The 22,948-nt window shown below is 47.9% G+C and overlaps 1 protein-coding gene across 7 annotated transcripts in view; it reads left to right on the top strand.

The window, feature by feature from the left end:
- The first annotated feature begins 392 nt into the window (after positions 1-392).
- The window catches only part of LOC132374940 (serine protease 45-like), a 102,901-nt gene continuing 80,345 nt past the window's right edge, over positions 393-22,948 (top strand). For 3 of the 7 annotated variants that reach the window (XM_059939442.1, XM_059939444.1, XM_059939448.1), the window contains exons 1-2: positions 9,173-9,375; positions 10,664-10,793. The gene's annotated coding sequence lies outside the window, so the exon portion shown is untranslated. Of the gene's footprint in view, positions 488-9,172; positions 9,376-10,663; positions 10,794-22,948 lie in introns of those variants that run through there. The other 4 variants (XM_059939447.1, XM_059939446.1, XM_059939445.1 and 1 more) reach the window with 4 other exon arrangements.

Genomic DNA, 22,948 nt, shown 5'->3' with positions numbered 1-22,948 from the left:
GAGAGCAGCTGGGCAGGGAAGGACGTCCTTAGGGTGCATGGGAGCAGAAGACCCTGTGGGCAACGGGGGCTCAGCCCCACTGGGGACCTCCAGGAGATGGTGGTGTTGTCTCACTGAGGGCATGAGGAAACCAGACTATTTATCTACCAGCTCCCACCTTCGCTGGTTAGGGCAGGGCCCCAGAGGCAGGCTGGGACATTTGTGTGGGGCAATACTTCAGTATCTGCTCCAGGGAGCCATGAGGGCATCAGAGGGAAAACATTCCAGCAGAGACGGGAGCAGAGAGTGCGGTGGGGAGGCGACAGGATGTGATGGAGTGTCTTTGGGCCGTGGGAAGGGCTTTGGTGTGTGCTCTGGGGAGATGTTTCATCAGCATCACTCTGGCGGCTCTGTGGAGAATAGACTGGGGCACATGAGCGGAAGCAGGGACCTCAGGTAGGAGGGTCCAGGGGAGAGAAGAAGATGCATGCGTGGTCCAGTGGAAATGGTGAGAAGTGATCAGATTCCGGGTCATTTTTTAAAACACTCTCAGCAACATCTTGGGCAGATTTTGAGGCTTTCTTCTTCCTTTCCTTATCTAAACACAGTCCACTCCAGCCCCAGATCTGGTGTGGGGTGGGAGTGAGGGACCGTGGTCTGCCCTTTCATGGTGCACAGTCTGGCTGGCTGGTAGGGCAGGGAATGGAGGCACTAGTGGACTTGCTGCGGTGGCCTCTGCTAGTGGGGGTGTCTGCTTGTGCATGTTTGACTTTGCTGGACTCTGGCTAGCCTCTCTGGCCAATTGGTGGCCGTGGACCCCCACAGAGGAGAGCAGTGTCTCCCTTTGGCCCCAGTCAGGGCAGAGAGACTGGCCAATATCCTTCTGGGCAGGCCCCAGCTCCTGCCTGCCCAGCCACCTTGCTCTTGGACACCAAGCCCAGGAACAGCTGAGCGCCCCTTCAAAAGTCTCCAGGGCCCACATGGGACTGAGTGGTCCCAGCTTTTTCTTTCCACCCTTGGCTGAGTCCTGTAGGCAGGGATCACACCTGTTCTCAGCCATCCCCAGGCAAGAAGTGGTCCTGCCTCCAAGATTCCATGTGTCTGGGATCCCAGGGAGTATGTGTCCTGCTCTCGCAAGAAAGCCTGCCCCCTCCTCTGGTTTCCAGAATGGTCCTGCAGTGCCCCCAGCCCTCCCCCAAACACACCCTCCTTCTTGCAGGCTCCCCTAGTTCCTGGGAGCTACCACCCTACTCGGCTTGGCCTGGCAGTGGAAGGGAGTATCCCACACATCCCCCGAGACCCCCTGCAGCTCCCACCTGCCAGTCTTCAAGTGTGGACTGAGAGTGGACAGGCCGTGGGGGGCTGGTGCGGGCAGAGCTGGGGCTGTTGTGTCTGTTGAGCTCTGCCTGGGGCTGTTTGGTCCCCCTTGTTGGGGCTCTACTCCACTTAGAATGTGTCTCTGTCCCAGTCATGGTCGTGATGCCACTCTGGGGCATTTTGCCTGTTATATGTGGCTGTGCTGACCACGTGTGGGCTCTGGTCACTGGCTGTGGGTGTGAGTGTCAGAGTGGAGGGGCCTAGAGGGTAGAACTCAGCTGCAGGGGTGGGGCTTCTCCTCACTCAGGAGCCTCCCACCTACCTTGGCTGGGTGAAATGTGTGTGCATTTCTGTGTGTCCCTGTGTCTGTGTGTGCACACATGCACAGGTTTGCCTGTGTACTTGTGTCTGTGAGTGTGTCTGTGAGTGTGTGTCTGTGTGTGTATACCAGCGAATGCAGGTGTCCATTTGTCTGTGCACATGCACATGTATGTTTACCTCTGTGTGTGTGTCTGTGTCTGTTAGTGTGCATGTCTGAGTGTGTACGTGCTGGGGGGCTCTGCTGAGTCAGCGCTTGTGTTGGGCGGGCAGCACTGCCAGCCGGGCTGTGGCCTCCCCACAGTTGCATAAACACTGGTCCCAGCTCCCCCCCTCAAGCAGGGTGGTCCAGCCTATGTCCCTGCGGCCGGTGGAAAGGGGTGGATGTGGCAAAGGGTTTGCCCTCGTGTCAGCCTGGTCCCCTCCAGGCCTCAGGTGCCAGGTCATGTGCCCCATAAGGCTGGAGTCTGGTCTGGGGTCTCTCTATGCCTTACTTCCCCCATCTGGCCCGAGGCCTCATCTCTGAGGTCTCTGTAAGGTGGCAGGAATATTTACCTCTCCAGTCTTGGTCCAGGCTGAACCAGAGGGTCAGTGGGGGCAGTCAGGGGGCTAGGGGGCCAAGGGCAGAGTTCAACCTCAGGACCCCAGGACCAACCATCCCTCCTCTGCTCTGATGTCTGCACGGCTCCCTGCCACAGCCTGCATCTTCTCTCCAGATGCCATCTGCAGGGATCCTGGGGTCACCACTGGGACACGGACTAGGTAGCACTGAGTGGGGGGACAAGAAGGCCAGAAATTCAAGTCGAGGCAGAATGAAGTCAGGCAGGGTCTTGAAGAAATCAAGTATTGGAGGAAATTCTTAACCAGGTCACAAGAAGGAAGGAAATCAAACTGTAGGGATGAGGTCCTGGACTCGAGGGCTCAAAGCGCTCAGTGGCACAGGGGCTGACAGACAGACAGCGGATAAAGATCTTAAGAGAATGTGGGGAGGGGCGGGTAGACTAAACGGGTCTAAGCAGTGGCGTGCACAAAATCAGAGGGGCTGTGAAGATGAGGTGGGAGGGAGGAAGAGGGGCAACAAAAACTGGGCAGTGGTGTGAGGCAGCCCTCACGCTGCGTAAGTGGTTCTTGTGGGGGTGCCAGGCCGGAGTGCTCTGCTGCTGTTTCTGAGGCCTTGGGTGGTAAGGAGGGTTTAGGGGAGGGGGCTAGGGCGAGCCTGCCTGGGTACAGGGCCAGCCACACCCCAGGGAACCCAAGTACCTCAGGGAACAGCAGGAAAACCCTAGACCTTGAACCCAGTGACCCAGCACAGAAGAGCCTCCCCGGGGTTCCCCTTCCAACCAGCCCCAGGCCCGCCCTTGCCCAAGTTTGGGGGTTATTTGTTCCTGCCCTCCCAAAGCCACACAATGCTGGTTTGCCCAAACGCTGACAGAGCACAGCTGGAATGTATAGTGCGTGTGAGTGTGTACACGAGGCTCCCCAGGGTCGCCCGCCCAACAGGCCCCTCTAGTGTCAGCAACCAGGGCCCAGGGCCCCTTGGATGGGGAAGGGCCTAGAAGGTCAGAGCTGGGAAGGGCACCTGCCTGCCACTCCTCCCCAGCCTGGCTGCGGACACCAGAGGTTCCACCATTTTCTTCCAGTCTCCAATCTCTTCTTCGGCCTGTGGGTCTGGGTACCTTGCATATCTACTGAGGCCTTGGTGAGAATGAGAATGGGTGTGTCAGAGCCTTTCTGGAGGGCTGGGGAATGGAGTGAGGCAGTGGAAGACTCTGGAACTCCAGAGATGGGGTAGATAGTGCTCCCTGGGAAGTCTCAGATCTTTGCCAACTTCCTAATTTTTATACTTTGGTCCAGTTGAACACGAGCACCCCTTTTCCCCACCACTCCTATGCCCTGGGTCTGGAGGTCTGTCTTCCCTCCCATCAGTACCTTGTCCATCTCACGCCCTTCTTCATCTCTTTCCGTCTCTCCCAGAGTAGGCTTGCTTGGAAGCCACTTAAAGGTGCTTAGAATGCCATCCCTAGCTCCCAAGCTAACTGGGTGAGACAGTGAGCACCTTGTCCCGAGGGGTGTGCAAGCAGAGGGGAACCAATTCCAGTCAGGAAGGCTGCAGAAGGGATTCTTGCTCTGCTGGAGACTGGAAGCACTTGGGTGTCCTCAGGCTCCAGGGCCCAACGTGTGACAATATCCAAGACAATTTTCATGGGAGAAGAATAAGGCCCATGTTACATGTTTTCCATGAAGCTCAATTTATGCATCTTCAAGGCCTGGCTGTTTTTCTTCAGGGACTGCATCCTGCCTTTTTTTTTTTTTGCCTTAAGAATATTATTTTGTTCATAAAACAATGGTGATGATAGCTGGTGGCAGTTGTTTTCCATTTCTTTACTTGGCAAAATAAGACCTTACAAGTCCATTTTTAAGTTTTGAGGCAATTGCACAGTTTGTTGCAGTGAAAATCTCCCCATATCCCTGGATAGAGACCCTTGAATGGGGCAGGTCCTTTCCAGGCTCAAGGCTCGTCTGAATCAGGTGCCGACTGTGCTCCACTGTGATGACTAACAGGGGCCTGGCCCTACCAGCTGGGATGGAGTGGTGAGTGGAGACGTGGCAGGGGCAGTGCAGATGAGCTTGGGGGTGGGGCACATGAGTGAAGATGCCTCAGCTCCCTTCGTTGGAGTGTCTGGGACCCTGAGATTCCAGGTGTCCCCAGATCGCTGGATACCCATACCTGTGTGCACCTCTGGTGGGAAGCCAGTGGCAGTGACCTTTCATTCCTTGCTGCAGCACACGGTGTGGGACGGTGGCTGCTGGGCAGGAAGGCAAACACTGAATGGCTTCTAGCTTTTGTGAAGAGAAACCATGCTCAGAGCTGAGGGATAAGAAGGGAAGCTGGGCACATCCCAGGAGTATCAGGGGGTTCCTCTGCACAGCCTGGGCTGGGGGCCCCCAAGAGGGTAACACACACAGATCCCACAGCTCTAGGTGGAGACAGCTCGGGCCAGCTAGTAGCAAGCTGCTCCCTCTCTCAGGGGCTCAGGTTCTGTGTAGTCCATCCCCCAGAGGGTGCCTTCCTTGTAGTAAGGGGGTCCCTGGGGTTGGTCTGGAGATTAGAGCTGGAGGTGTGGGCAGGCCCTGGGCCCCCAGGCTTGCTGCGGCTCCAGGGCCACATCACAGAGTGATTCCTACCCTCCTGGGCACCTGAGGATCCAGCCGTCAAGCCCCATACTCAGGGTGGACAGGCCTGGCTATAGGGTCAGCAGGGGCAAAATGGTTACACAGTGCCAAGAGCGACCTTGAAATTCATTCCCCAGCATGGCCAGGTTGCCTGCCCCGCCTGGGCTCCTGCCTCAGTTTCCCCTGTGGTCAGAGTCCCTCTCCTAGGTGGAGGCCCTGAACCCTGCAGGCTGCCTTCCTCCCCTAACTCTAGTAGGGCCCATTTAACTCATCAGTACACAGTGATCACACATCTATTGTGCTCCCAGCACTTCCCCAGGTGCCAGGACCTTGTAGTGAACTCACAAAGAAAATGCTTTGGCCGGGTCCTACTCTGGCCCTGGCCCAGCTCCCAGGTCTCCTGTCCTTGTGTCGTGCCTGTGACTTCCGACCTGAGTGAACAGGGAGGGGCCCCTAATTCCGTTCACCTGGAGTGGGTACTGTGCCTGCCAGCCCGACTCTGACCTCAAAGTTGGACAGGAAGGGGCCTCAGATACCTGTGTAAGACTGATGAGCTGCTGCTTGCTTGAACACCCCCAGAAACAGGGAGCTCACCCCCTGTTGAGGCAGCTTGGCCAGGCAGGCAGCTCTCTGACGTAGGGCCAAAATCTCTAGTCCTCAGAAACCGGGTCCTTAGAACTGTTTTTCCCCCCACCTGAACCCTCTGTGATCCACTAGGCTGACCCAGCCCTGCTGTTTTCTAGGTTGATCCCTTGTTCCGGGATGGGCCTTGCCCTCTGTAAGGCTGCCGACCCAGTCGGGGTTCAGGGGTGTTTTTGGTTTTTTTTTAATAGAAATCTTTTTTTTTTTTAAAGCACCCCAGTGTTTCCTTTCTTTCTCCCTTCTTCCCTCCCTTCCTTCCTTCCTTTCTTGCAGGTCTCACTTGCTGCATGCAGGATCTTCGTTGCAGCATGAGGGATCTTTTTTTTCTTTTTTTTAGTTGCAGAATGAGGACTTAGTTGCGGCATACATGTGGGATCTAGTTCCCCGACCAGGGATCAGACGTGGGCCCCCTGCATTGGGAGCACAGAGTCTTATCCACTGCGCCACCAGGGAAGTCCCGGCACTCAGTTTTTTAGGGTCCTGAGAACTATCCCAGCACCTGCTCCTGGAGCTGGAAGGCAAGGGCTGGCTCTGCAGCGTAGAGGGCCCTGAGGTCACCTGTGTGGAAGGTGGCCGGGAGGGGGTGTTTCCGGGCAAGGAAGGCAGTGTTATGGGAGAGAGAGGTCCCTGCAGGTTGCCCTGGGGCTTCTTCTCTGGGCCTCAGTTTCCCTCTGGTGCGGGCTGGAGGTGTTCTGAGCTCCCACCAGAGGTGGGAACCTCTGGTGTTCTGAGCCCTGGAGAGGCCCCTTCTGGACTCTGAGCTTCGGGCTGGGGGCGGTCGGTGGAGGCGACAGCTGCTTTGAAACGTGGAGAATAATAAAGCAAGGAATGTCTGAGCTCAGGGGAAAAATAACCCCCGCCCGCTGGGCCTCCCACCCTGCACGTAATGAATTAAGTACAGGGAGGCATGTTTCATGTCGGGGTGCTGGCTGGAGGAGGCCAGAAGGCTCCTAATGAGAAACAGGGTCCTGGATGGGGCCACTGGGAGCTGGGGGTTTGAGGTCACCTAACCTGACCCCTGGGGGTGCTCTCACTCCCCAGAAGCTTCCTCTCAATCTCCCTTTGTCTGCATGGGTGAGGGGGTGGTCATCCTGTCCCACCTCCATGCTGACCTCTGATCCCAGGCTGCACCCCAGTGCTGGCCTTGAAAGGTCAGAAAGGGGAGATGGTGTGGCTGATTTGGATGGATCATCTCCTCATTCTCTCCCTTCTTCAAGCATTTACTGAGTACCCACTGGGTAGGTATCTCCTGCCAGCAGGATGGTGGGGTCAACGCTGCCCCCTGCTGGACTGATCAAATCCACAGAGCCCATCAGCATCTGACCAGCAAGCCCCCAGGCCCCAAGCCACCTCTTGTCTCCAGTCTCCACAGCCCTTCCCCTTCCTCTGCCAATCCCTCTGTCCCCTGTGGCCTCACCCGCCTTCCACCCCTATGTTCCTGGCCCCAGCTCAGTACTACCCCTGCCCCCTTCGCCGGGGCTTGGACATCAGTGGCTCTGGGTCCAGCTCTACCTTTCCAGTCCACCAGTCTGGGGGATCTGGCTTTATTATGGGTCACCTTCCCCCACCTCCTCTCTCTCCCTCCCCAGTAAACTTAATGTTCCCCCAACAAGGTCCACACTCTCTTACTTCACTCATACTCTTCCTTCTGTCTGGTGGACCCCCATTCATCTACTCCCCAAGACTGCTTTCTAAAAAAACCCACTCCTTTCCAGAGGGGCCCAGGGAACAGTGGATAAGTGAGTAATTAAACTGTCAGCAAAAGGGTAAATTCTCAGCAAGGGAGCTGTAGAGGAGTGGAGTCAGGTAGGTATGTTCCTAAGGCTCCCCGAGGATCCTGGCCTCCCAGCCTCTGCCAGCTTGGGGCAAGTCTCCCATTTTATTTTTAAGAAGTCTGACCAGGGCCCTGGAGCTTGAAATATTCTCCCCCACCATCCCTTCTCTCCCCCACCCACTTTAATTAAAACCATTGTTTTTCAAGCACATGTTAATTAAAAAGCAAACATGTTTTGCTAAGTAATTTGGAAGCTCTGGTTATGCAAACCAGAGTCATTCCAGTTAAAAAAAATCCCTCACCCAGCTTGCCCCAGTGTCTTGGGAGCTGAGGACCCTTGTGGCTACAGTAGATGCACATCCCTTTAGACTTTACATTCCCTGTGGAGGTCTAGCTAGGGCAGGTGTCCTCTCTGTTTCACAGGTGGGAACACAGAGGGGTTACAGAGGCCTAGAGTTCCTAGCAAGCCCAGCATCACCAACCCCCTGCAAATGTGTGCTCTGGGCCTGGGGAGCAATAGCTGGTGAGGAGGGCGATCGACTCCTGTGCCCCATCCTGCAGGCAGGGTCTTTGTCTCAGAGCCTCTGCCCAGCTGTGGGGTGAAGGGAGGAGGATGCAGGCATGACAATGCTGCGAGCCCAGCCAGGAAGGCTGACGGGTGCTGGGCCACCTCCTTGAGGTCTCCAGCACAGCTGGGGCTACGATTAACCAAAGCTGGGAGAGTAGGTCCCTGAGGTGAGGGCCCGAGTTAAGGACCAGCCTTCTGGGTTGGGGGAGCCCTGGATGCTCAGAGGTACCTGCTGCAGCCCCAGCTCCCCACTCTGTGTCTGGTGTTGCCCACAGTGTCTCCACCCTGACTCCTGGCCCTGGGAGTCTTGTAGTCCTGGGGCCCTTCACATCTTGTGCAGTAGCCTCAGGGCCCATTGCAGGGAGCTGGAGCCCCCAAGATGCAGGGTTCAGTGACCTCTAGTCCCTCCTGCTCCCTTTCCCTGGCAGGGATGGGGGCATTGCACCAAGAGGCCTTTCCAAACCCTGTCACCACTTTGCAACCTGCCTGTTGGCTCTCCCAGCTCAGAGTCCCACCAACAGGAGGGTGTCTCATATGTGTGCCGGTGTGTGCTCCATGTGCGAGTCTGTACCCAGGTGTGTGTCACTGTTCACCAGGGCCCTGGTGTGAAGGGGTCTCTCCCTGCTTCCTGAAGGAGACCAGTGTCGAGGTCCTGCAGGGATGGGGGTGGGTGGTGGTGCGGTAGTGACCAGGAAGAGGATGTTTAATGCGGGAGGGAAGGCGGACACCCACACCCGCCGCCCGGCACTGTGGAACACGATGGGCCGGCTCGCACCTTCTGTACACACACACAGGGACACAGGCTGAGGGGCGGGACGCCTGGAGTCCCGGGCCTGTGCCACCCAGCCGGCCCTCTCCCTCCCCTGCACTCAGCCTTCTTGCCTGTAAAATGAGAAGTATGTGCTGTGATGTTTGCAACTTATCACACGCAGTGTCTCCCCCACGGGGACACACACACCCTCACAAGCCACGACACACAGTGACACACAGCGACGCACGCTGGCAGCCGGCTCCCAGGGCCCGCCCTCCCTGGGCGACGCGCCAGTGACACACACACTGTCGCCGCTCCGACTCACACCCACGTCCCGGGAGGAGCTGTGCTCCCGCCGCGCTCCCCTGGGGCTGCGGCGCGGCGCTTCTGTGTTCTGCTCCCTCCGCCGCGCCTAGAAACCGCAGTGGGCCGGCCGGGATGAGCTCACGCCGCCTCCGGCCGCCCAGGTCTAACGCGCTCCAGATGCCCCGCGGCCCGAGCCGGCAGCGCTGAGGACGGCCCTCTGGCACCCCCTGCAGGGCTCAGCTGCTCCCGGCGGTGCAGGCACCCGGGGGACGGGGTGGAGCTGCCTCCGGAAGGGGCGGGGCTTAGCTCACCCGCCCGCTTTTCCTCCGGTTCTCCCCGCTGCCTGAGTTCGGAGCCGGGGGCGTGCTGCTGCGAAGGCTGTCCTGCCTGTCCCGCGCGGTTTCCAGGTCCCAGCCCACGACCCCTGTGGGCGGCTCAGCGGCCACGTGCTGGGTGGCGGTCCCCTCACCGGCTGCCCTCGCCAAAACATGGGATTCCACCCCACTCCACCCCCAGTTACTCGGGCCAGCCCGGACCCTCCACCAGGTACTGCAACTCAGGCCCCCGCGCGGCCCTGACTAGGCCCTGCCCACTCTTGCTCCTCTTGGAACAAACAGCCTAGTTTCTACTGGGAAAGCAGCAGGGGCCTGACCACCGCCTGTTTTTAATAAGCAGCTGGTATTTCCCCGAAATCGCGGCCCGGTGGCTGACCTCACGGGGATGACGGCTGGCTGTGGGCCAGGGGGCGGGAGCCGCCTCAGGGTGAGCCCCTGATGCCTGCCCTTGCAGAGAAGTCGGGCAGAGAGGAGGAGCTCTGGTTTCCAGTCCCAGCTCAGCTGCTGGCTCATCCAAAAGTCTGTCCCTCTGTCTGTCTGCAATGTTGTGCATCCCAGGCCAGTGCTTCCAGCGCCCCTCCTCCTCAGCCATGCCTAGGGTCCCGCTTTCCTCCTGCCTCGTTGTATGGTCCTGGTAAACTGCTTAACCTCTCACCTCTCATTTCCTCCACTGTAGGATGAGGTCATTGTGGGATTTGAGAGGGGACCAGCAAGGGAGAGCAGATGGACCCCAGGAACAAGTAATTTCCAGAGGGCTGGAGGAGGGGTCTCTCGGGAGCTAAGGGGCCAGGAATCAGGCCTTGGTCTTCCTGGGGCAGAGTTGGGGAGCTAGAGGAAGGGCCTCCGGGGAGATAGCCAGGGCAGCACAGATGTCCTGGCAGAATGACAGTGTTCAATGAAGGGTCAGCGTAGGGGGCTTGGGACACCTGGAGTCAGGGAAGGGTGTCAGGAAAGGCTTTCCAGAGGAGGAGGCGCTGAGTGAGGTGCAGTTAGTCAGGCTAAGACCCAGGGGGCGGGCAGAATACTTAGGCAATGAAGGGGTGGGGTGGGGGACAGAATGGAGAGTGGAACCAGACAGTTGGGTCCAAGGCATCTCTGGTAGTGAGTGGAGACTCTGCTGGAGGCACCGTAGGGGGTGACGGCCCTTGGGAACTGGTCCTGAAGCCCCATCTGTAACCGAGGGACAAAGACAGAAAGCCAGAGGAGGACACAGGGTCCAGTGGAGGGACAGAGGCCAGGAGCCACAGGGGGAGCAGGGAGACAGGGAGAGGAGTTGTAGCAGGCAGATAGGTGTGCGTTGGACATATCTGGTGGCTGGAAGATTTGTTTGCTCTGGAGCTTGCACTTTCCAGATGCTTGGGGCCCCTCCTCAAAGGAACAACAGTAACAGTGAGTAATACTTTTTGAGCAAAGCGTGTGCCAGGCAATGCTCTGAGCACTTACAGGTATTAACTCATTCTCTTTTCACTAGAATTTTATTCATTTGTTCATTCATTCAGCAGATGTTTGTTGAGTGCCTACTGTGTGCCAGCCATGTTCCAGGTGCTGGGAATCCAGCAGTGACAAGACATACAAAAACCCTGTCCGAAGAAAGTTTACACGTGGAAGGGGAAGACAGCTCATGTATATGTGAGTAAAATGTATAGTATTTCCGATTGTGAGAAGTGCTACAGAGAAAATTAGAGGATAAGGGGGATCAAGAGGGCAGAGTAGGGGGGTACACTTTTTGAGAGGGTGTCCTGGGAGAGCCTCAATGGGGAGGTGACATTTGAGTACAGACCAAGTCTGGCTCACCACCTCTTAGCTGAGAATAGCTTTTACAGAAGAGCATTTGCAATCATTTCCAAGATAGGGAACACTAATTTTGATGTTATCCCCCTAAAAGAATTCCATTCTTCTTAGTAGACCTGTATTACCCCAAACCAAAACCAAAACCAAAATAACAACAAAAAAACCCCCCAAAACCAGTACTCAGTTCTCCTAATTATATTTTGAATTTCATCAATAAACATTGATGGAAATTCATTTTCTCTCTTGTTATATAAGTACCTGTATAATCTTGATTTTGTCTCTTGGTCCACAAAGCCTAAGATATTTACTATTTGGCCCTTTACAGAAAAAGTTTACTGATCCTGGTATAGACCCACCAGGTGAGGAAATGAGCTGTGTGGACATCTGGGGGCAGAGGGAACAGCCAGTTGAAAGGCCGGGAGGCAGGAGCTAGTGAGGCACATCAAGGAGGCCAGCAGGGTTGGAGCCCTGTGAGTGAGGAGGAGAGTGATAAGAAAGGGTCAGAGGAACCCAGGCAGATTGGTGCAAGGTCTTGTGCCAATTCCTAGGTATTTTTTTAAGAAGTGTGTGTGGCTATCTTTAATGGAATATCTTTTTTTTTCTATTACATTTTCTAATTTATTATTGCTTCAGGGTAGAAAGTTATTGATTTTGTATATTGATCTTTTCCCCAGCCCTCTTAGTTTATTCTCTTATAGTTTTATTAATTTTTCAGTTGGTTTGTTTGGCTTTGTTTTAGAAAGCAATTATATCTTCCACAAATGATGCATTTTGGTCTTCCTGCCTATATATAGCTCAGTTTCTTCCTTTCTTTACCTACCTCCACTCCCCTTCTGCTTGTCTCCCTACTCTCTCCCCTTACTTCCTTCCTCTCTCCTCTCCATAATGCACAGGGTTTCAATCTCTTCACATCCTTACCAACACTTGTTATTTTCTGTGTTGTTGATTTTGGATTGTTTATTTTTAGCCATCATAATGGGTGTGAAATAGTATCATATTGTGGTTTTGATTTGTATTTTCCTAATGTTAGTGATGTTGGTTATCTTTTCATGTGCTTACTGGACATTTTTGTATCTTCTTTGGAGAAATGTCTATTCAATTTCTATGTCTTTTTTTTTTTAAAGATTCTAGCTCTGTTTTATTTATTTATTTATTTATTTATTTATGGCTGTGTTGGGTCTTCGTTTCTGTGCGAGGGCTTTCTCTAGTTGTGGCAAGTGGGGGCCACTCTTCATCGCGGTGCGCGGGCCTCTCACTATCGCAGCCTCTCTTGTTGCGGAGCACAGGCTCCAGACGCGCAGGTTCAGTAGTTGTGGCACACGGGCTTAGTTGCTCCGTGGCATGTGGGATCTTCCCAGACCAGGGCTCGAACCCGTATCCCCTGCATTGGCAGGCAGATTCTCAACCACTGCGCCACCAGGGAAGCCCTCTATGTCCATTTTTAAATTGGGTTTTTGTTGTTGAGTGTAGGAGTTCTTTATATGCTCTGGATATCAATCCCATATCAGATATATGAATTGCAAATATTTTCTCCCATTCTGTGGATTATCTTTCACTCTACTGATAGTGTTTTTTGCAGCACAAAAGCTATTAATTTTTTTAATTACTAATTAATTAGTTAATTTATTTTTGGCTGTGTTGGGTCTTCGTTGTTGCGCGCGGGCTTTCTCTAGTTGTGGTGAGCGGGGGCTACTCTTCATTGCAGCGCGTGGGCTTCTCATTGTGGTGGCTTCTCTTGTTGCGGAGCATGGGCTCTAGGTGCGCGGGCTTCAGTAGTTGTGGCACACGGGCTCAGTAGTTGTGGCTCACGGGCTTTAGAGCACAGGCTCCGTAGTTGTGGCGCACAGGCTTAGTTGCTCTGCGGCATGTGGGATCTTCCTGGACCAGGGCTCCAAACTGTGTGCCCTGCATTGGCAGGTGGATTCTCAACCACTGTGCCACCAGGGAAGTCCCGGGATTGTTTTCTTAATTTCCCTTTTTATCCCAATTTTATTTTTATTTATTTTTAAAAATCAATTTTAGTGAGGTATAATTTAAATGAAATAAATTGCACGTATTTGACTAGTTTTGAGAGATACATATTTTTGTAAAGCCACAACAATAATCAAGATACAGAACAATTCCATCCCCTGTAAAAGTGCCCTTGTGTCCCTTCACAGTTCATTCTTCCTTCTGCCCCTGGCCCAAGACAACCACTGCTCTACCTCCTGTCACTATAGATTGGTCTACATTTTCTGGAATTTTATATGAATTTTTATATAAATGGAATAATTCTGTATGGGTCTGACTTCCTTCACTCAACATAATGATTTTGAGATTTACCCATACATTTGTATGTATCAGGAGTTAGTTAATTAATTAATTAGTTAACTTTTGATGTGTATAGATGTCATATTTTGTTTATCCAGTTACCTGTCAGTGGTCATTGTTTTTTTTTTTTCCCAGTGTTTGGCTTTTGTTCAGTTTTTACTGGGCCATTTGTCTTCTTACAGAGCTGTAAGTGTTCTTTATATGTTCTAGATACAAATATTTTGTCATAGATGTATCGCAAATATTTTCTTTCAATCTTTACCTTGAATTTTCATTCTTTTAACGGTAGTTTTCAAAGAGCAAAATTTTAAAATTTTGATGAAGTCCAATTTATCAATTTTTTCTTCTATCACTTGTTTTTATGTCTTATTTAAGATATATTTGCCTACTTCAAGGTTACACAAATTTTCCCTTATAGTTTTTTCTAGGAGTTTTATAGTTTTTGGTTTTACATTTAAGTCTGTCATTGATTTCTGGTTAATTTTCGGCTTAATTTCCTTTTTGATTGTTCACTGTTAGTGCATAGAAATGCAACAAATATTTGCATGTTAATTTTGTATCCTGCAACTTTTCTGAATTCATTTATTATCTCTAACAGGGTTTTTTTGTGGAATCTTTGGGGTTTTCTATATATATAAGATCATTTTGCCTAATTGGCTAGCTAGAACTTTCAGTACAGTGCTGAGTAGAAGTGGTGAAAGTGAGCATCCTTGTCTAGTTCCTGATCTTAGGGAAAAGCTTTTAGTCTTTTGCCATTAAGTATGATATTCATTGTGGGTTTTTCATATATGGCCTTCATCATATTGAGGAAGTTTCTTTTTGCTCCTAGTTTATTGATTTTTTTTTTTTTGATCATGAAAGGGTGTTAAATTTTGCCAAATGCTTATTGCCTCAATTGAGATGACATGTATGTGTATGTATGTGTGTGTGTTTCTTTTTCTTCTTTGAACATGTGTAAAATAACTATTTTGAAGTCTTTGTCTACTATGTCCAACACATGGGGCCCCTCGAAGACCCCATAAGTTAAGTTTCTCTTATCTGCTTCTTTTCCTATGTATTGGTTAAACTTTCCTGTATCTTTTGCTGACAAAAAATTAATCAGTAGTCAATCTAAGAACGAAGTAGAAAATTTTATTTGAGCCAGCCTGAGGATTATAACCTGGGAGACAGTTTTTCAGAAAGTTCTGAGGGGACTTCCCTGGTGGCGCAGTGGTTAAGAATCTGCCTGCCAATGCAGAGGACATGGGTTCAAGCCCTGGTCGGGGAAGATCCCACATGCCACGGAGCAACTAAGCCCATGCGCCACAACTACTGAGCCTGTGCTCTAGAGCCCGGGAGCCACAACTACTGAAGCCCGCGTGTCTAGAGCCTGTGCTCCGCAACAAGAGAAGCCACTGCAATGAGAAGCCCGCGCACCGCAAAGAAGAGTAGCCCCCGCTCGAAGAAGAGTAGCCCCCGCTCTCCGCAACTAGAGAAAGCCCGCGTGCGGCAACAAAGACCCAACACAGCCAAAAATAAATAAATAAAATACATAAATTAAAAAAAAAAAAAGTTCTGAGGACTGTTCTGCCTGTTAGAGATCAAAGCACAGTTATATAAGATTTTGAGACAAAGTTTTATGCATCAAAGTCCCATATTGACAGTTTACATAGTTCACCAAGGTGAGTAGTGGGTTATTGTGAGCCCTTACAGGATTGAGAAAGGAATGTTATCTCCTAAGGAGTTACCTTCTGGTGCCAGGAGGAAACTGGTTTTCTTTTGGCGAGTAGGCATTCCTGTGTCTTCTGAGGGGAGCTAGTTAGTGTATAATGCAGATGCACAATGCACACTAAAGGGGAGGGGCTAGTGGCTCAAACAGGCAGAGAGAGAATTTTTTTTTTTTTTCACACACACACACTGTATTTTATTTTTACAAGAGATAAATAGACTGACACCAAGCATTGTACATGGATGACCACAACAAAAGCAACAATGATTGCAATTACCAAACATGAAACACACTCATACTATGTCATAATATTGACATTCAGTCCAGTAATCCTCCACTGTAACAGCTCCTTTACTTTGCAGTGAAAATTGATTTGTATATTCTTTGCCTCTGAGTCCTTGTTGGATTTTTTTTTTTTTAATTCAGACAGAAAGTCACAAAAATTATCCTCATCCTCATCAGTTCACTCAGTCCCATGTAATTAATTTTTTTTTTCATCTTGATCTTTTGTTAGCACTTTTCTGAGTTCATCAGTTTTTCATTAGAGTTCTGAAAATGCTTATTCATTCAGTTCAGCAGTACAGTCAGTTACCAGAAACCTGTACTTGTCAGAGTCTTTTCCATGAATTTCTTAAAGATGAAACCCTTTTATAGGAACATATTTGCAAAAGCATCAGAGTACACACAGAACTGTCTGTAAATGACAAAAGACTTAAAAATGACCACAGTTAAAAATTTGATGAAAGTTCATAATAATGCAGTTGACAAGAAAATTAGTTATTTCTGAGATATACATTTTAAGGTAATAACTAGGATTATGACTTATAACATTATACCAGAACATATAAGATTTTTAGAAATTTCATGTAATGTCTGAAACATTTATATTAACATATTTCCATACAAATAACCCAATGAAAGTTTAGTATTAGTTGTTTTGTTTGTTCTTTTTTTATACTGCAGGTTCTTATTAGGCATCAATTTTATACACATCAGTGTATACATGTCAATCCCAATCGCCCAATTCAGCACAACACCATACCCACCCCACCGCAGTTTTCCCCCCTTGGTGTCCATATGTCTGTTCTCTACATCTGTGTCTCAACCTCTGCCCTGCAAACTGGCTCATCTGTACCATTTTTCTAGGTTCCACATACATGCGTTAATATACGATATTTGTTTTTCTCTTTCTGACTTACTTCACTCTGTATGACAGTCTCTAGATCCATCCACGTCTCAACAAATGACTCAATTTCGTTCCTTTTTATGGCTGAGTAATATTCCATTGTATATATGTACCACATCTTTATCCATTCGTCTGTTGATGGGCATTTAGGTTGCTTCCATGACCTGGCTATTATAAATAGTGCTGCAATGAACATTCGGGTGCATGTGTCTTTTTGAATTACGGTTTTCTCTGGGTATATGCCCAGTAGTGGGATTGCTGGGTCATATGGTAATTCTATTTTTAGTTTTTTAAGGAACCTCCATATTGTTCTCCATAGTGGCTGTATCAATTTACATTCCCACCAACAGTGCAAGAGGGTTCCCTTTTCTCCACACCCTCTCCAGCATTTGTTGTTTGTAGATTTTCTGATGATGCCCATTCTAACTGGTGTGAGGTGATACCTCATTGTAGTTTTGATTTGCATTTCTCTAATAATTAGTGATGTTGAGCATCTTTTCATGTGCTTCGTGGCCGTCTGTATGTCTTCTTTGGAGAAATGTCTATTTAGGTCTTCTGCCCATTTTTGGATTGGGGTGTTTGTTTCTTTACTATTGAGCTGAATGAGCTGTTTATATATTTTGGAGATTAATCCTTTGTCCGTTGATTCGTTTGCAAATATTTTCTCCCATTCTGAGGGTTGCCTTTTCGTCTTGTTTATGGTTTCCTTTGCTGTGCAAAAGCTTTGAAGTTTCATTAGGTCCCATTTGTTTATTTTTGTTTTTATTTCCATTACTCTAGGAGGTGGATCAAAAAAGATCTTGCTGTGATTTATGTCAAAGAGTGTTCTTCCTATGTTTTCCTCTAAGAGTTTTATAGTGTCCGGTCTTACATTTAGGTCTCGAATCCATTTTGAGTTTATTTTTGTGTATGGTGTTAGGGAGTATTCTAATTTCATTCTTTTACATGTAGCTGTCCAGTTTTCCCAGCACCACTTATTGAAGAGACTGTCTTTTCTCCATTGTATATCTTTGCCTCCTTTGTCATAGATTAGTTGACCATAGGTGCGTGGGTTAATCTCTGGGCTTTCTATCTTGTTCCATTGATCTGTGTTTCTGTTTTTGTGCCAGTACCATATTGTCTTGATTACTGTAGCTTTGTAGTATAGTCTGAAGTCAGGGAGTCTGATTCCTCCAGCTCCGTTTTTTTCCCTCAAGACTGCTTTGGCTATTCGGGGTCTTTTGTGTCTCCATACAAATTTTAAGATGATTTGTTCTAGTTCCGTAAAAAATGCCATTGGTAATTTGATAGGGATTGCATTGAATCTGTAGATTGCTTTGGGTAGTATAGTCATTTTCACAATGTTGATTCTTCCAATCCAAGAACATGGTGTAGCTCTCCATCTGTTGGTATCATCTTTAATTTCTTTCATCAGTGTCTTATAGTTTTCTGCATACAGGTCTTTTGTCTCCCTAGGTAGGTTTATTCCTAGGTATTTTATTCTTTTTGTTGCAATGGTAAATGGGAGTGTTTCCATAATTTCTCTTTCAGATTTTTCATCATTAGTGTATAGGAATGCAAGAGATTTCTGTGCATTCATTTTGTATCCTGCAACTTTACCATATTCATTAATTAGCTCTAGCAGTTTTCTGGTGGCAGTTTTAGGATTCTCTATGTATAATATCATGTCATCCGCAAACAGTGACAGTTTTACTTCTTCTTTTCCAATTTGTATTCCTTTTATTTCTTTTTCTTCTCTGATTGCCGTGGCTAAGACTTCCAGAACTATGTTGAATAATAGTGGTGAGAGTGGACATCCTTGTCTCGTTCCTGATCTTAGAGGAAATGCTTTCAGTTTTTCACCATTGAGAATGACGTTTGCTGTGGGTTTGTCATATATGGCCTTTATTATGTTGAGGTAGGTTCCCTCTATGCCCACTTTCTGGAGAGTTTTTATCATAAATGGGTGTTGAATTTTGTCAAAAGCTTTTTCTGCATCTATTGAGATGATCATATGGTTTTTCTTCTTCAGTTTGTTAATATGGTGTATCACATTGATTGATTTGCATATATTGAAGAATCCTTGCATCCCTGGGATAAATCCCACTTGATCGTGGTGTATGATCCTTTTAATGTGTTGTTGGATTCTGTTTGCTAGTATTTTGTTGAGGATTTTTGCATCTATATTCATCAGTGATATCGGTCTGTAATTTTCTTTCTTTGTAGTGTCTTTGTCCGGTTTTGGTATCAGGGTGATGGTGGCCTCATAGAATGAGTTTGTGAGTTTTCCTTCCTCTGCAATTTTTTGGAAGAGTTTGAGAAGGATAGGTGTTAGCTCTTCTCTAAATGTTTGATAGAATTCACCTGTGAAGCCATCTGGTCCTGGACTTTTGTTTGTTGGAAGATTTTTAATCACAGTTTCAATTTCATTGCTTGTGATTGGTCTGTTCATATTTTCTGTTTCTTCCTGGTTCAGTCTTGGAAGGTTATACCTTTCTAAGAATTTGTCCATTTCTTCCAGGTTGTCCATTTTATTGGCATAAAGTTGCTTGTAGTAGTCTCTTAGGATGCTTTGTATTTCTGCAGTGTCTGTTGTAACTTCTCCTTTTTCATTTCTGATTTTATTGATTTGAGTCCTCTCCCTCTTTTCTTTATGAGTCTGGCTAATGGCTTATCGATTTTGTTTATTTTCTCAAAGAACCAGCTTTTAGTTTTATTGATCTTTGCTATTGTTTTCTTTGTTTCTATTTCATTTATTTCTGCTCTGATCTTTATGATTTCTTTCCTTCTGCTAACTTTGGGTTTTGTTTGTTCTTCTTTCTCTAGTTTCTTTAGGTGTAAGGTTAGATTGTTTACTTGAGATTTTTCTTGTTTCTTTAGGTAGGCTTGTATAGCTATAAACTTCCCTCTTAGAACTGCTTTTGCTGCATCCCATAGGTTTTGGGTTGTCGTGTTTTCATTGTCATTTGTCTCTAGGTATTTTTTGATTTCTTCTTTGATTTCTTCAGTGATCTCTTGGTTATTTAGTAACGTATTGTTTAGCCTCCATGTGTTTGTCTTTTTTACGTTTTTTTCCCTGTAATTCATTTCTAATCTCATAGCATTGTGGTCAGAAAAGATGCTTGATATGATTTCAATTTTCTTAAATTTACTGAGGCTTGATTTGTGACCCAAGATGTGATCTATCCTGGAGAATGTTCCGTGCGCACTTGAGAAGAACGTGTAATCTGCTGTTTTTGGATGGAATGTCCTATAAATATCAATTAAATCTATCTGGTCTATTGTGTCATTTAAAGCTTCTGTTTCCTTATTTATTTTCATTTTGGATGATCTGTCCATTGGTGTAAGTGAGGTGTTAAAGTCCCCCACTATTATTGTGTTACTGTCAATTTCCTCTTTTATGGCTGTTAGCAGTTGCCTTATGTATTGAGGTGCTCCTATGTTGGGTGCATATATATTTATAATTGTTATATCTTCTTCTTGGATTGATCCCTTGATCATTATGTAGTGTCCTTCTTTGTCTCTTGTAACATTCTTTACTTTAAAGTCTATTTTATCTGATAATGAGTATAGCTACTCCAGCTTTCTTTTGATTTCCATTTGCATGGAATATCTTTTTCCATCCCCTCACTTTCAGTCTGTATGTGTCCCTAGGTCTAAAGTGGGTCTCTTGTAGACAGCATATATATGGGTCTTGTTTTTGTATCCATTCAGCAAGCCTGTGTCTTTTGGTTGGAGCATTTAATCCATTCACATTTAAGGTAATTATCGATATGTATGTTCCTATGACCATTTTCTTAATTGTTTTGGGTTTGTTTTTGTAGGTCCTTTTCTTCTCTTGTGTTTCCCACTTAGAGAAGTTCCTTTAGCATTTGTTGTAGAGCTGGTTTGGTGGTGCTGAATTCTCTTAGCTTTTGCTTGTCTGTAAAGCTTTTGATTTCTCCATCAAATCTAAATGAGATCCTTGCCGGGTAGAGTAATCTTGGTTGTAGGTTCTTCCCTTTCATCACTTTAAGTATATCATGCCACTCCCTTCTGGCTTGTAGAGTTTCTGCTGAGAAATCAGCTGTTAACCTTATGGGAGTTCCCTTGTATGTTATTTGTCGTTTTTCCCTTGCTGCTTTCAATAATTTTTCTTTGTCTTTAATTTTTGCCATTTTGATTACTATGTGTCTCGGCGTGTTTCTCCTTGGGTTTATCCTGTATGGGACTCTCTGCACTTCCTGGACTTGGGTGGCTATTTCCTTTCCCATGTTAGGGAAGTTTTCGACTATAATCTCTTCAAATATTTTCTCTGGTCCTTTCTCTCTCTCTTCTCCTTCTGGGACCCCTATAATGCGAATGTTGTTGCGTTTAATGTTGTCCCAGAGGTCTCTTAGGCTGTCTTCATTTCTTTTCATTCTTTTTTCTTTAGTCTGTTCCGCAGCAGTGAATTCCACCATTCTGTCTTCCAGGTCACTTATCCGTTCTTCTGCCTCAGTTATTCTGCTATTGATTCCTTCTAGTGTAGTTTTCATTTCAGTTATTGTATTGGTCATCTCTGTTTGTTTGTTGTTTAATTCTTCTAGGTCTTTGTTAATCATTTCTTGCATCTTCTCAATCTTTGCCTCCATTCTTATTCCGAGGTCCTGGATCATCTTCACTATCATTATTCTGAATTCTTTTTCTGGAAGGTTGCCTATCTCCACTTCATTTAGTTGTTTTTCTGGGTTTTTTTCTTGTTCCTTCATCTGATATATAGCCCTCTGCCTTTTCATCTTGTCTATCTTTCTGTAACTGTGGGTTTTGGTCCACAGGCTGCAGGATTGGAGTTCTTCTTGCTTCTGCTGTCTGCCCTCTGGTGGTTGAGGCTATCTAAGAGGTTTGATGGGAGGCTCTGTTGGTGGGTAGAGCTGACTGTTGCTGTGGCGGACAGAGCTCCGTAACACTTTAGTCCACTTGACTGTTGATGGGTGGGGCTGGGTTCCCTCCCTGTTGGTTGTTTTGCCTGAGGCAACTCAACACTGGAGCCTACCTGGGCTCTTTGATGGGGTTAATGGCAGACTCTGGGAGGGCTCATGCCAAGGAGCACTTCCCAGAACCTCCGCTGCCAGTGTCCTTGTCCCCATGGTGAAACAGAGCCACCTCCTGCCTCTGCAGGAGACCCCCCAACACCAGCAGGTAGGTCTGGTTCAGTCTCCCCCAGGGTCACTGCTCCTTCCCCTGGGTCCCGATGCGCACACTACTTTGTGTGTGCCCTCCAAGAGCGGGGTCTCTGTTTCCCCCAGTCCTGTGAAAGTCCTGCAATCAATTTCCACTAGGCTTCAAAGTCTGATTCTCTAGGAATTCCTCCTCCCGTTGCCGGACCCCCAGGTTGGGAAGCCTGACGTGGGGCTCAGAAGCTTCACTCCAGTGGGTGGACTTCTGTGGTATAAGTGTTCTCCAGTCTGTGAGTCACCCACCCACCAGTTATGGGATTTGATTGTACTCTGATTGCGCCCCTCCTACCGTCTCACTGCGGCTTCTCCGCTGTCCTTGGACGTGGGGTATCCTCTTTGGTGAGTTCCAGTGTCTTCCTGTCGATGATTGTCCAGCAGCCAGTTGTGATTCTGGTGCTCTCGCAAGAGGGAGTGAGAGCACGTCCTTCTACTCCGCCATCTTGGTTAATCTCCTCCAGAGAGAGAATTTTATGTTTAAAATTTTTCTGGTCCTGCCTTAAAAATAATTTTTTTTCATCACTTTGCATGTCTTGTAATTTTTTCATTGAAAAGCAAACGTCATAGGTAATATAGTATAGCAAATCGGATACTGATTCCTGCCCACCCAGGATTTGTGGTGATCATTTGTCTATTTGCTTAGTACTTGTGTGAGATAATTTGGTGAAGTCTATTTCCCCCTCAATTTGCAGCCTCTGATATCCCTGCTTAGGTTTTTTCCTTATTTTTATATTTTAGCCTGGCTTCCTAGGGTTAACTCCTGGATCACTGTAAGCTAGCTACTCAATTGATCAGTAGTTGTGTGTAAGCCCCTTTGGTCAGTTTTATTTTCACTGTCTTTGGTAATGTGTGCATGTCTTGGAGACGGCTTTCACCGTTTAGGGAATTTACTCCCCCCTCCGCCACCACATGTTCATCCAATGACTAGAAACTTGGAAATTCCCTATCCATTCATTCTTGAAAAGACACAGGCTTGGGTATGTGCACCGTCTCTCAGCCTACTAAGGATGAGTGTGATTTTATTTTTAAGCTGGGCTTATTAGGAGTTGCCCCTGGGTCAGAGAAGCTTATTGTGCAGCTAGTATTTGGTCAGAGGTTGTGCTTAAATCCACTGCACTAGCAAGGTTTCTGCACTTTGCTGATCTGTGTTTGGTTTGGGAAATACATTTAAATTTGCTCTACTTCCTGCTCTTATTGTTCCTGAGTTGGTGTAGCCTAGTGCATGCACAGTGGTTTAGACCCCTGGGGATGAGTGTGATCCCAGGAGAACTCTTCTTGGCTGCTTCTTTCACTGGTTTTCTCTGTTAAACTGGTTAGTCTGCTGTTTCACTTTTTGTTGCTAGTATCATGGAGCTACTGACCCTCTCTTAACTGCTTACCAGGAAGATCTCTGTTGTTCTTAACAACTCCATTAGGCATGAATTTCTCCACCCTCTGTTCCAAATAGATTCAGCTATTTCAAGCAGAGTTGCAGAGTATTTCTTTCAGCCTGCCTATCCTCCTGGGCAGAATGTTTGTGCTATTGTACCAGAGCTAGGGATGGGAATGGCAGCCTGTTTCTCCTGGAATGAAACTCCTGTTCTATTAGTGGGCAATGGGGAGAGAGTTGGTATCT

This window comes from Balaenoptera ricei, chromosome 11 (genome assembly GCF_028023285.1).
Source record: "Balaenoptera ricei isolate mBalRic1 chromosome 11, mBalRic1.hap2, whole genome shotgun sequence".
In the NCBI taxonomy this organism is placed as follows: domain Eukaryota; kingdom Metazoa; phylum Chordata; class Mammalia; order Artiodactyla; family Balaenopteridae; genus Balaenoptera; species Balaenoptera ricei.
The sequence above is the reverse complement of the archived record's forward strand: the minus strand, read 5'-3'. Positions and strand labels throughout refer to the sequence as shown.